Source organism: Oryctolagus cuniculus, chromosome 16 (assembly GCF_964237555.1).
Source record: "Oryctolagus cuniculus chromosome 16, mOryCun1.1, whole genome shotgun sequence".
Taxonomy (NCBI): domain Eukaryota; kingdom Metazoa; phylum Chordata; class Mammalia; order Lagomorpha; family Leporidae; genus Oryctolagus; species Oryctolagus cuniculus.
In genome coordinates this window covers 39,534,943-39,545,316 of record NC_091447.1, presented here as the reverse complement: position 1 = coordinate 39,545,316, position 10,374 = coordinate 39,534,943, and the positions used below count along the sequence as shown (strand labels likewise).

At 41.3% G+C, this 10,374-nt stretch overlaps 1 long non-coding RNA gene across 3 annotated transcripts in view; it reads left to right on the top strand.

Annotated features, from left to right (window-relative positions):
- The window catches only part of LOC103349505 (uncharacterized), a 35,994-nt gene that overhangs the window by 255 nt on the left and 25,365 nt on the right, over positions 1 to 10,374 (top strand). For all 3 annotated transcript variants that reach the window (XR_011383202.1, XR_001794059.3, XR_001794060.3), the window contains exon 2: positions 668 to 768. This is a non-coding gene — a long non-coding RNA (uncharacterized lncRNA). The remainder of the gene's footprint in view (positions 1 to 667; positions 769 to 10,374) is intronic.

Here is a 10,374-nt window from a genome sequence, read left to right as displayed (position 1 = left end):
TTAAAAAAAAGATGGTTTTTTCTTCCTGCCTGGTCGGACTGTAGCGTGGGGTAGCTTTCCCTACGTGAAAGAGACTCAGTGTGTAAAAAAATGAACCGTCTTCACCGGGTTTGTAAGTGAGGAAGGGAATCTGGAGCAGTACAGTGACTGCCAGCATGCCTTACCAAGTCCTCCCAGCCATCCCCTGGGCCTGGAGCTGCAGGCCCTCAGCTGGTGCTGGGCAAGCCAAACGCAGACCTGCGTAGGGACTCCCATCTCCGAACTCCAAACTCCTCCTCCAGGCAGTGTCTGGGTGCTGGGCGGCGGGGGGAGGGGTGACCGACTCTGGTTTGCAGGTTATTATAAAACAATGCAAGGTCAAAGCTGATATGTGTAACATGTTTTATGTTCACAATGTATCCCTTAGACTTGCTTATATATGGATGCGCGTATATGTCTGCTTTTGAAGTGCATGTGGCAAAATGCTAAAAAATTATAAATTTAAAAATTAAAAAAATAATTATTTAATAGTATTTGAATATAGCAGTAAACTCCATGGGACTCTGTATGCAATATATATGGATATGTGATACGGGTGGCTATTATGGGATATATATGTAAGTTATTTAGTATTGTCATAAATCTGTTGCACATGTCTTTATATATTTAAATCCATTCTTCCATTCAGCAACCCTAGTTCATAGCGTCTACCAAACCCTGTGCATCAAACATGATAGACGAGGCCATTTTCCTCAGGAGCTCGTAGTCTATGCAGAGGCGTGTAAACAGGTGAGTCACAATGAAGCATGGTAACCCATTTGAATCTCCGTCTTAACGTTGTGTAGGAAGTCTACAGAATATATGGGAGTACTAGAACAGAACAACTAAATAGAGAACAAATTTGGACAACAAAGAGAATTAGATGTAATTTTTAAAAAGTAATATCACTGTGGCAGGACGGGGATGGGGTGAGGTGCACATTGTGGCTCATTGGGCTAAGCCACTACTTGGGACGCCTGCATCCCATAACACAGTGGTGGTTCTAGTCTTCTGTACTCGGGTTCCCAACCAGCTTCCAGCTAATGCATCCTGGCGGGCAGCAGATGATGGCTCAAGTACTTGGGTCCCTGCTCCCACATGGGATTCCTGGATGGCACCTGGACTCCTGTCTTTGGTTTGGCCAGCCCTGTCTGTTGGAGGCATTTGGGAAGTGAACCAGTGGGTGTAAGATCGATTGATCAGTTGATCGATCAATCGATTCTTTCTTTCTTTTCTTTCTTTCTTTCTTTCTTTCTTTCTTTCTTTCTTTCTTTCTTTCTTTCTCTTTCTCTTTCTCTTTCTCTTTCTCTTTCTCTTTCTTTCTTTACTTTCTCCTTCTTTCTCTCTTTCTACCTTTCTCCCTTTCTTTCTCTCTGCCTCTGACTTTCAAGTATATGAAAATAAACATTAAAAAAGTAATAGCTCTTATAAAACTATTTTGATTTGTATAGACTACTGAAAATATAGGTATATCAGTACCAAAAAAGAAGTATATGAAGTAATGTATTAAAGGGTACTTCAAAAAGTTCGTGGAAAATGCAATTAAAAGATAAATTTGTGGGGGCTTCAACAAGGCCGCTAAGCCTTTGCTCGAGTTTGCTGCACTTCCGCATCTCAGTGACTCAGCGTTTCCAACAATCTAAGATGGCCCCCGGGGGAGGTACCTAGCCTGACAGGATACTTCCGTATTCGTGGACTGTATGTGTCCTCGGCTGTGATAGGCCCTTGAGGGTGTGCCCGGCTCGTGTCCTGCCTTACCTTTCAGCTGGTTGGCTCAGTTCCCTTGTGCCCTGGACAGCCCCCTTTCTGTGTCTATAAAAGCTCTTCCCCTCCCAATAAAGTCAAGAACTCGGCTGCGCCCTGGGTGTCGGCTGATCTCCCAGGTCTGGTGTGGTTCCTTTGCCGCCGACACTCATCATCCCACTCAGCTCCTGAGCTCCCCAGGCTGGCCCTGAGGAGCTCTCTCGGACCTGCTGCCCCGTGACGAGCAGCATAAATTTATTTTGGTGCAGAAAATTTTGAAATCCATGCACAAAAAGCTTGGACTCCAGAGTCACTTTTCCTAAGGTCAGACTCAGTCTTTACTGTTAACTGGTTGTATCCCAAGAAATTCTAATTCTCCTTTGTGCCTTTTTTTTTCCTTTTTTTTTTTCCTTTTGTGTCTTTGAAGTTAAAATAGAAAAATATCCTTCCTCACTAGGTTGTTGGGAGAATTAAATGAGCTACTGCAGATAAAACACTCAGCAGGGTGCCTGGCAGCTGACACAGAGTAATGTAGTTTGAATTAGAAAGGAGGACATAGTGCCAGCCCTGCCCTTTCGCAATGTGCAAACTCAAAGCTAGAAGAAAAGTGGACTGTTGTTTCCAGCAGCTCAGTGTTTGTCACAAGAAGTCCTGAACATTCGCTGTGCTCAGGACTCTAGAACTCCGCCTTTTCTAACCAGAACAGCCATTTGCTGTAGCTTCTCGCTGAGTGTTCACAGGCAAGTTGTAGATGAGGTTGTAGCCACAAAGTTGGGCTGCTGCACATTTCAGGAACCTCCTTTCCCTACTATGTCCTCATTTTTAGGCAGCTAGCAAAACCATTATCAAAAGTCCAAATAATTGTGATAAATCTAAGTGAAGCTCTAGTAGAAGAAAATGGGAATATTGAAAGATTGGACAGACCAAACCATATAGGAAATCTCTTATTTCACAGAAATCCATAGCTCTCTGTTGATCTCTTTTGGACCTTTAAAGCTTACTCCCTTTTCCCTGAAGCAGATCTTGAGGGTCTTTAGAACAGTGGTGCTGTGGCGTAGCAGGTAAAGCTGCTGCCTGCATTGCCATCATCCCTTATGGGCCCCAGTTCGAGTCCCTGCTGCTCCACTTCTAATCCGGCTCTCTGCTATGACCTGGGAAAGCAGTAAAAGATGGCCCAAGTCCTTGGGTCTCTTCCCCCACGTGGGAGACCTGGAAGAAGTTCCTGACTCCTGGCTTTGGATCAGCACAGCTCCCGCCGTTGTGGCCAATTGGGGAGTGAAACAGCGGATAGAAGGAAGACCTCTCTCTCTCTGCCTCTCCTCTCTCTGTATAACTCTGACTTTCAAATAAATAAATAAAGCTTAAAAAAAAAAAAAAAGTGGACACTAAGTATGCAGGCAGATTCTGGACACTTGGAGCTAGCTCTGAATCTACTGTGATAAATGTGTGGAGGGTGTTTTTAGTAAGCAGATTTAATGGGAGATCTGCCCTCTTAACAAATTTTTCAGTGTACAACACAGTATTGTTAACAATAGCTCCCATGTTTACAGCAGATTTCTACAATGTGTTCATCCTTTATAACTGAAACTTTATACCTACTGCACAACAACTCCCAGTTCCCACACCCACAGCCCCTGACGACCACCATTCTGTTCTCTGTTTCTGTTGGACTATTCTAGAAACCTCATATACGTGGACTCAGTGGACTCACTCAGTGGTTGCCCTGTGACTGATAATTTCACTTATAATGATGTCTTCAGGGCCAATGTGGCACACTGGGTTAAGCTACCACTTGTGTTGCCTGCATCCCACTTTGGAGTGCCAATTGGAGCTGCAGCTGTTCCACTTCCAATCTAGCTTCCTGATGAAGTCCCTGGGGAGGCAGGAGAGGATGACCCAAGTGCTTGCACCCCTGCCTTCCATGTGGGAGGCCAGGTTGGAGTTCCTGGCTTCTAGCTTCAGCTTGGCCAAGACTTGGCTGTGTGGCCATTCAGGGAGTGAGCTTCAGGTAGAAGCCTCTCTCTCTCTCTCTCTCTGCCTTTCAATTAGGTAACCATCTAACTAAAGATATATATCCTTTTTAAAAAAATCTTCCATGTTATCACACATGGCAGGACTTCCTTTTTATAAAGGCTGAATAATATTCATATATACACACACCACATTTTCTTTATCCATTTATCAGTCAATGGGCATTTGGGTTGTTTCTGTATCTTGGGTATTGTGAATAGTGCTTCAATAAACAAGGATGGGCATGCAGGTATCTTCTTTGAATTCTGATTTTAGTTCCTTTGGATATATATCTAGATGTCGGATAAGTGGATCATGTGGTAGTTCTATTTTTAATTTTTTGAAGGACCTCCATACTGATTTCCACAGAGGCTTTGCCATTCTACACTTCTACTAACAGTGTTTAGGGGTTCTAATATCTCAACATCCTCATCTGTACTTGTTATCTTTTTGAAAAAACAATCATTCTGACCAGTGTGAAGTATCATCATGACTTTGAACTGTATTTCCATGATGGTTAGTAATGTTGAAAATGTTTTCATACATATGTTGACTATTTGGATGTCTTCTTTGGCGAAATGTCTATTAAAGTCATCTGTTCATTTTTTAATGGGGGTTCTTGAGTATTTTACTATTGAGTTGCAGGAGTTCCTTTTTTATGTTGTGTTATATATTTCTGTTAGCTGTCACAAAGCACACCGAACACTGGAGTAAGGGAGAGGGTTTATTGGGGAAAACCCAGCAGACCAGAGGGAAGGAGCGAAGAGGGAAGGAGAGTAAGAGAGAAAGAGGAGAGAGGAGAGGAGGCTAGAGAGAGTGAGCAAGAGAGAAGAGAAGCCAAGTGAGAGGAGCCAAGAGAGAGCCACGTGTTCAGGAACAGGCCCTTTTAAAACTTTGCCCGAGGGCAGGCAGGGAAGCAGGAGCAGGGAATCCCGTTAGGATGGGGGTGGGGCTGACACCAGTGGTTGGGCCACGTGGCCAGCTGGCTTCCAGCAATGGTGGCAGGGGCTAGAGCCTAGGATGTAAATCAGGGTGTAGATCGCCCCATAGATAAAACTGTGCCAGTCTCCTAACATGTTGGGTGGTGATCCCTTACAAAATACATGATTTACAAATATTTTCTCCCATTCCACAGTCTTCCTTTTCATGCTTTTGATTATTTCCCTTGCTAGAGCTTCTGAGTTTGGTATAGTCCCAATTGTCTATTTTTGTTGACTGTATTTTTGGAGTCGTATCCAAAAAACTATTGCCTAGACCAATGTCATTGAAGCTTTTTCCTCTAGAAGTTTTAGTATCGGGCCTTAAATTTAAACCTTTAATTCATATGAGGTTGATATCTGTGTATAATATGTTTAACGGTTTGGTTTATGGAGGGGGCAGTTAAAATGTATAACCATTTTCTTTTAAAAACATAAAACATCAGTTTGGAAATAAAATAGCATTTTCATCCTCTTTCCCCAAAATTATTTAACAATGCTTATAGATTCTGCCTTAGGCAAGACACTGTGCAGATACCACATGCAGATGTGGTCCTTTCTTTCCCTGTTATGGTTTCTACCCTGGTGGGTTCTGAGAGTTTACATCAGTTCATTTGGAATAAAACTTACATAATTTTTCTGGAGTGAATATTTGGGGTGGGTATACTTCTAAACCTTAATATGCTTGTGAATCTCTTCTGATTTTGTTAAAAATCAGATTCTGATGCAGTCAAATCTTTGTGAAGCCTGAGATTCTGTTTTTAACAAGCTTCTGGGTGACACTGATGTTGCTGGGCTGGAGGCCACATTAAAAAGCAAGTGTTTGGATGAAATCAAAGTAAAAGAAGATTGATCCAGGTTAACAATACTGTGTGATGAGTGTGACTTGTTGTGACTCCTTTTGCAACCACACTAAATAGAAATGTTTGCCTCTCGCCATTGGAGCCTTTCCTCTAAGTGTTCTGACTCCTTTGAGAAGTTTAGCTGCTCTTTCCTATCTGAATGTCTCACACTTACATCTTCATTAATATAATGAGTACTCCATACCAGTGGTTGAGTCTGAACTTTGGGAAGCATTACAGTCTCAGTAGAGGAAGCCTTTTTGGCACTTTTCTCATGACAAAAATTCTTGGACAACTAACATGTGAAAATCATAATTTTAAAATAACTCTCTGAAATATCTAGATCTCAGTGTGCAGCAATTAATAGCAAATAAAGAAACAGTCCTATAAATGTCAAATGCTAATAAGGAGAAGTACTTACTCTACCACAAAGTAAAAACCCAGCCAAAAAGGACTCATCTTGCACCAGAATACATGTTCAAAAATCGATATTTGCATGCCCAAGACTTGTTTGAAAAGGCGATTATGGTCTCACAAGTAAATCATAAGAATTTTTAAAATTTTGTAAATGCTGTATTTATATGACAGACAAGAACTATTCTGAAGGAATCATTATGGTTTGGGAAATGATATGCAATTTCAAAATCATCTAAATCATTTCAATTGCCTGTATTTACATTTATATAATGGGTATTTATAATGGTGATTATTTTAGAACTTACCTTGTTTTCCAGGATCTCACATTGGTTTCTATGGGAACCAGAATGGTTTTGAAGAGGAGCATTTTAAGAACTCTTTTCACATTCAGTGACTGCTAACTGAACTGTAAATTCTGTTTGTCTGTTAACGGTTTTTAACACTTAAATTTTAACACAGAAATAAAAGTTGAGCATTCTAGCTTCATAAATCATGTTAAATAATCAAAAATTATTTTTATGAAACATCTGGCATATTGAAACATTTATAAAACAAAATAACTAGCTTTAGGAGCTAATAATCTGTTCACTTTATTAAATTCATTAATGATTAATCCACACTGGCCATGAGCGTGCCCTTGGAAAATGGCATAGAGAAAAACTTCATCTGATCTATTGTTAAGATGCATTTTCTCTGCCATGGGCACAGAGATATGTTTTCATACTTTTGGAAAAAATCCCTTAAAAGAACAGTGTAAAATGCTCTGCATTTAAAATTTTCCCCAACCAGCACCTCACTCATTCTGTGCTATTATTTACCCTGGTGCCACCCTGTTGTACCACCACTCAGAGCTGGGCCTTTCTCTATGTTCTCACACCAGCTGGAACTTATTTCTACTATTTTTTCAAACAAGCTCTTAAGTCTTCAAATTTCAATTTTTCTTTTTCTTGGAATAGACTTTTAGATCATAAAAAGCCTAACGTGTAACTTATGTGTTACATTTGTGCAGTTTACTGAATTTAATATTTCCCCACATTTCATGTTTTACCATAAACTTTATTTTTTTAATTCCCTGGAAAAATGAAATTTCAGTATATTTTTATTTAATTCCCTCTCAAAGTAATTAAACCCCACTAAAAATAAGAGAAGCCTATTTCAGAAAAGAGGGCTGAAACTTAAATTTTTTCTTCTCCTCAAACTATAAAAGATGCTAGTTAAAAGCACATGGCATCCTATAACCAGCTTATGTAATAACTACTTCAGTTATTGCTGATATATAATCTGTTTTAAATCCAAAAAGTGCAGGTTGATGGCAGAGGGCCAGGTGGGGTGGAATAGGTGCTGGGGTGTTTTTTGCCTTCCTTGGATTAGTGAGTTTCTCCCCCTGCCTGGCCCCGACCTTGGATGCAGGAGACTAATGATGGTTTGAGAAGTGGAGCTCCTGGCATCTTTGTGACCAGGAGATCATTCTGTAACTCATGAGCCTGTGTAGACTCCGTGAAACATTTTCTTCTTGTCTTAAATGATTTTTCATTCAGATTTGATTTTGTAAGATAAATTCAGATCGCCACACTTGGAAAAAAGTGAGTATAAATGAGAAGTATGTTATCAAGTGTTTTGGGGGGAATGGCTATTGGCTATCTACTTTTTAAAACTGATTTTGGATTGAAGTAGGAGACTAAGGGAAAACTAAAAGGAAGTCTAATGGGAATCTTTACATGGGAAAGATTTATCTTAGAAAGTATCTGAATAAACACGTTTATCTAGCACAAGGCTATCTAGGGTAGAATCCACAGGCTAGTTGGTGTCTGTCCAAGACAGCCACAGAAAGAATGGACAGATATTTTAACTCTTAAATCCTCTGACTCACTTCTTCCAACTCTGTCATTTGCATTTTATAAAAGTCAGTCCATGGCATCTGGGAATTTTTCAAATTTGCCTTTCACTACAGATCGAGATGTGTTGAGTTAGCATAAATTAGTAAAACCAGAAAGAAAGACTGTCAGGTAAACCTTGTAGTATGGTGAGTAATTTACCCTGTGTGCCTCTCTTGGAAAACTGGGAAGTGAGCTGTTTTTATCCTTGAAAGATCTCCTAGCCCTGGAAGAACATTTATTTTTCATGAGATTGCAGCAAAGGAGGCTGAAGCAGGTGTTGTTCTCTCCTTTTGCAGGTATAAGCACAGAGATGCAGAGGGCTTGAGTGAGATTTCTGATATTACATAATTACCATGAAAATTTTAAAGTCAAGTCAACAGTATCACACAGAACTTAATGTTCTGATGAATAAAATAAATCCCCTGAGGTTGGCTACGGCAGCAAATTGCATATATTTGCAATACTTTTTCTTAAAGTTTCAGAAGGAAAAGATTTGTGTTAGGGTCCTTTCATGGGAGACTAGTGAAACTACACATATTGCCAGTCAAGGGGAAGCATTGGAAGGAATTAAATTACTGAAATAAAAATTCAACAAAGAGAATGAAGAAAGTGTAAGGTAGGAACACATGTATAGTTTGGCTAAAGAACAGATAGAGCAGAAATGTAAGACCACATCTCTTTGAAAGGTAGAAAATCGCAGAAGAGAAGGGGGCTTGCTGCCTTGGACTGTGAATAGGAGAAATAAAATGAAAATCTGAACAGGAAAGTTTAGACAAAACATCAGGAATTCTTGCTAATGGACAGGAGTATTAGGTTAGTTGCGTGGGCACCCAAAGGAATCTTTGAGGACATTTAAAACCTTGTTGAATAAAGCTGTGGAGCGTGCATTGCAGAGAGCAAGGCCGTAATGGGGAGGGGATGGTGTGGATCAACCACAAGGTCTTTTCCAGCTCTGATTTCTACTAGTCCACAGCTCTGTGAAGAATAGTTGCTAAATTGCTTGATCAACCCAGACAAATAAAACCCAACACAGGAATAAAAGCCCAGACAAAACAATAAATCAACCCAAATGGAAACACGCCCCCCAAAATAAAAAAAACAAATCTTGCATCATATCCCAAAGACAACAAATTCGGGCTCTGGCAACCTGCCCAGAGGAATAAATTCCAGAGGCAGGATACTTCACTAAGCAAGCCCAACCAACAGGTTTGGGAGAATTCAGTTTCTCACATGCGCTTCCCACCTCCCAGTCAGTCTCAAGACTGGAGCAGGCTAAAAAGAAAGAGGGAAAAGGAAGACAGTAAAGAACCCAGTCTATGAGCAAATGACTCCATTTGCTCAGGTGTCTACCGTCTGCCAGCCACTGCTCTAGGATGGAGCCCATCAGTGAAGCAGACGTGGAGGCTTACAATCTAGCAGGAGGAACACTCATGCACAGAGTAGGCCCCATCTTAAGAGGTGCTGGGTGCTAAGAGGGGAAAAGGATAGGGGAAGGACTCAGGGAGGAGAGGCATTTGTGCAAAACTTGGAAGTGGGTGAAAGGGGGAAATTATTGGGGGAAGAACATTCCAGAAGAGGAGAGCCTGTGAGGCACAGCATGGCTGTTGGAGCAAACCTGGTGTGTTTGAGTGGCAGGAAGGAGGCCAGTATGGCTGGAGGGGAGTGAGGGTGGAGACCAGAGAGGCCTCTCGGGCTGTTCCTAGGACCTCATTTTTTTTGTTGTTGTTGTTCCTAAATTACCCCACAACGTCTTGCTGCAAGAATCCTAGGAGCTCAGTGAAGAAGTTAATTCATGGCAGGTGTCAGCCTCCGTGGGAAACCACTCAGCCACACACCCATACATCAGGAGGTATTTCTGGGTGCCCCTTCAGATTGCTCAGGTGGTGAGATTTTTTTTTCTTAAGATTGATTTATTTGAAAGGCAGAGTGACAGAGAAGGAGAGACAGAGATATCTTCTGTCTGGTAGTTCACTCTACAAATGGCTGGGCCAGGCTGAAGCCAGGAGCTTAGAACTCCATCTGGGTCTCCACATGGATGGCAGGGGCCCAGTCACTTGAGCCACCCTCTATTGCCCTCCCAGGCACGTTAGTAGGGAGTTGGATCCGAAGCAGAGCAGCCAGGACTTGAACTGGCACTCCAATAGGAGATGCCAGCATCGCATGGGGCAGCTTAACCTGCTGTGTCACATAACCAGCCCCAGGTGGTAAGTTTTAATAACCTCGGCGTGATCCAGCAGTGTGTCCTTGCTGTGTAAATACATCCTGTAGCTTCTGCAATGGAGAATTCAGGAAGAATCATAAAAATTAGAACTCTTAATACTGCTATTTTTTCTTAGCCCAACAATTAAAAAATCCAAACAAAATTAAACTTGTGATCTTTGGTATCTGTGTGTCTATGAAATTTGCATTCTGTCAAAGAAAATAAACCCCTACATATCTGGCATTCAGTTAAGGGTTCATGTTCTAGGAAGTCTAATCTTTACCAAAGGT